Below are 4021 nucleotides of genomic sequence, written 5' to 3'. Positions count from 1 at the left end.
TGTTGTCTTCAGGAAACCTTGTACATAATATTTACCATTAAGATTTATAAAGAAATACAGTATAGTTGGATCATAATTCCTAGCTCCTAAAGTACTGACCTAGTTGTGATTGCAGGGGTTGAGCTTTGGCTCTTTGATCCCACCTCACTACTGGTGTACAGATGCCTGTGCCTATTGGGCTCTTTATCATATCTACATTTGAAACTGTGAATGGGATCTGCCTCCACCACATCATTCTGTGGCTCATTTGGGTACTAGTTTTCCCCTGTGTTGCAGAGTTGTGGACTCAGCCACAAAGTATAGCTATCAAATATTACTGCAGATAAAGGCATGTCTGTCCATGCGCAAACAATAAACATGTTAAAAAAATATTTCTCTATAAACATATTTGTTAGAATAGATATAGAAATATCTGTAGAAATTTGTTGGAAAAATGTTGAGAAAAGCGGAAGTATACTAAATGTGTACATTGGATTGATGTGTAGATAGTTGCCGAGTGTGGGCTCGGCCAGCATCTGTCGTTGCCGAGTGTGAGGTATGCTGACAGTGGCATGTAGCAGATGACTCCAATGTTGACCTTGAAAGTTTCTATGATAATTTTTACACATTACAATTTCTTTAATATTTCACCATTCAGGTAATTTAACCCTTAAACTGCGCAATACTTACGCATATGACTTGACAAAGAATAATTTAACATACGTTTTTAAAACGTATGTTTTAAACAAACACTATCCAATTCCTTTTTGCATAATCAACTAGGCAAGTACTCCAACTTTGTCTAAATGATCACAGTGCAACTTGAAAAACAAGAGAATCAAAATTAATTTTAAAATTGAATATTGAAAAGTTCAGATTTTCAATTCAGAATAAAACACATGAACTATCACAATTGTTCATTTAATGTTATTATTCTCTCAGAATAGCATATGATCTTCATTTTCATCAAATTAGACTATAGGTTTTCAGTATAGCTTATTGTAAAAAAAAAATCGTCAATAGGACATTTGAAATATGGGGCAAATTTAGTCCCAAAAATTATAACTCCAAATATATAAAGTTTATGATAAATCCATTCTGAAGGGATTGTAGAACAGACAGCTGAGCACACAATGTCAAATTAGTGAGAATCGGTCAAAAACTGGAATTTTAGAAACCACTCTAAAGTTGAAACTCCAGTTTCAGATATAATTGAAGAAGTTACCAACAATGAATAAAGGTAGTTTTAATTCATTAATTTAATTGTATATTTTAATAAACATTGTTTGGCATTTGCACTCGAATATGCGAAAGTTGTAGGTCAATATGTGTTGAAATGAAGTTGAGAAAAAATCCCCCCCCCCCAAAAAAAAAAAAACAATATAGAGACAATTATAATGATTTAGGGTATAATTTATATAAGTGAAAAATTCCTAATATGGTCCCTAATCATCAAAACAACCTAAAGAGAGAAACAAAATAGTTTGAAATCAGAAAAAAATCGGCCAAAAAAATAAAAAATTAAAAGTACCAAGTTTTAGGAATTGTGATTAATTTTTTTACCATTTCATTCTATCTTCATAGTTATGGAAGCACATGCATTCTCCAGGACGTAAAGGTTACAACAAAATCAGATAATAAAGGAGAGGAAAAAAATATCTTGACAAAAAAAAATTCCCTAAAAAAATATTTTTGGGACATTGATGAAAGTAACATATACAGTTATTTACATTAGACAATGTTAATATGATATATAACAAAAAAGATCATATTAACAGTTATTCATTATTATTTATGTTATTATGTATTACTCAGCAATGACATAAAGGCACCAACTGCATATCTACTTTGTGGACACTTCTTACTAATATTCTTCTTTGAGCATCAGACAGGTGCTTGCATCACTATTACTGCATAATCCTTCAGTTCCAGTTATTAGGAGCTGTTCTTATCAACAAAACGGTCTTATTTTTTAAAAAACTCGCCTAAAATCAATTTCTGAAAATATTTTGATGAAAGTTTCACGACACTGAAGCCAATAAGTTGGATATTTGTTTAACATTTTTAAGTTATTTTTACATAATTCAAATAATTTTTCCTACCAGGGCCCCCAATATGCGCGGTGAAAGGGTTAAAAGTGATTCTGAAGTTGGAAAGCATAGCATATGCGCCTCGCACAGTCCTTTACGTGGTTCTCTGGTTACAGTTTGCTATCTAAAAACTACCCATAAAGCTCATTATTTATCAGTTTTAATGTCTTTTCACATAATTTGTAGCTTGTGTCTACTACTTTCTCCTATTACACATTTCATAGTGTGGCATATATTCACATTGAATTCCATGTGGGTTACTCTGCACTTTTGTTCAGATCTTGAAAGCCATGACAATCATCAAAGTCTCTTGTCTTTCCTAGTAGCTTAGCTTCATCAGCAAAGATGTTCATATATATATCTATATTCCTTTTGGTAGATTGTTTATATAGTTTATATAGACCAACTGTTCTTTCTACCTAGCTTGTTGAGCATTTTTTTTGTACTTCATCTTTACACACTTATATATACTTTATAGTTCTCTGAATTCTGTTTTGTCTTGATATCTGGACACTTCCAAATTTTTCCACCATTTCCATTTCTACATGTTCTTCTAGATTACAGAACAGTATAATGCATTGCATATTTGATTTATAAAAGGACATGGTTCCTGTTGCCCACTGGAGGAAGGTACTGAATTAGGCTTGCTGGAATTCAGGAGACAATGGAGAAGAGAAGATTAAAGATTATAACAAGACAGCCTTAGGTATTTGTTAGAACATTACCCTAAGAGGGTATGTCGACTGTTAAAATTGCCTAAAAGCAGCATAGGCTCCTGTAATGCACCTAAAAGTATTTAAGATCGGAGAGAGAAATCAGAACATGAGTGAAGGACATAAATGGAACAGATGGCATACCACTTATAAAGGTACACGTAGTGGGAGAATGAATGTTGGACTAAAGGGGAACATTGTGATCAAGAGAGCAGTAGAGTTGTGGTTACCAGAAAAGCTGGAGGGGAGGAGAGTGCAGACTAAGTGGAATTGACCAGGACAAGCATCGACTCTTTGGAGATAAAAATGTTGCAAGACCAAACTGTGGAGTTCATTAAAATTGGCATAAATACCACATATATATTCCATTTAAGAATGAACATTGTGGAACAGCATAAGAATAAAAAAATTATAAGCCAAAGCAAAAGAACAATACTAGGAGATATCAGAACCAAATTTGAGGGGGGGGGGAAGAGATGATTGGGTTGTGGTAGAGTAATAGTAAAGTGACAAGGTCCAGTAAAAAGGTGCTGGCGAGGATTGGTTAAATGAGTCAGGCTGAGAAAGGACAGAAACAGGCATTGCGCTTTGGGTCAGGAACTGCACCAAAAGTAGGAACACGGGCGACAGGAACTTCCATAGGGAGGTTTGTTACCAAAATGGAAGGACATACAGGATCAAGGATGGAGGTAGCTGGAGGAAGGACTAGGGACAGACATTACCACACACACACAGGTGTGGTAATGGCAAAGTGCTGTGTGATAATTTATTGTCTCAGGCAGGGAGTTAGAATGAGAGCAGGCAATACAAGGATGGGTACCTGCCTGGGTGGTCATATTCCAGGAAGGATTGTTGAGGAAGACAAAGCAGAGTTGGTCTCACAGTGGATATAGAAAAGCAAGGTGGAAAAGTGACAAATACAGCAGGCAGGGTAACACTCGGTAGGAAAGGTGGAGATGCTGGTCTGTGATACAAAGGATCACCCTTGATCTTAGATCATAGGTGCAGGAGAATGGGAGTTGAAGGTGAATGGTTGTAGACCTGAAGGGTGGGGGTAAAGGAGCATGATGCAATGCACAAGAAGTCAGAAAAAATGAGGATGACCAGTTAAAATTTATAATGTATACAGTATCAAGAAAACCAGGGTGGGCATCACAAAAATTGATGCAGTGAGCATTGGGAGAACAATCTAGCCTAGAATGGCAGGAAACAACACACAAGGAGCAAAATGACTGAGGT

This window comes from Procambarus clarkii, chromosome 27, assembly GCF_040958095.1.
Source record: "Procambarus clarkii isolate CNS0578487 chromosome 27, FALCON_Pclarkii_2.0, whole genome shotgun sequence".
Lineage (NCBI taxonomy): Eukaryota > Metazoa > Arthropoda > Malacostraca > Decapoda > Cambaridae > Procambarus > Procambarus clarkii.
The sequence above is the reverse complement of the archived record's forward strand: the minus strand, read 5'-3'. Positions refer to the sequence as shown.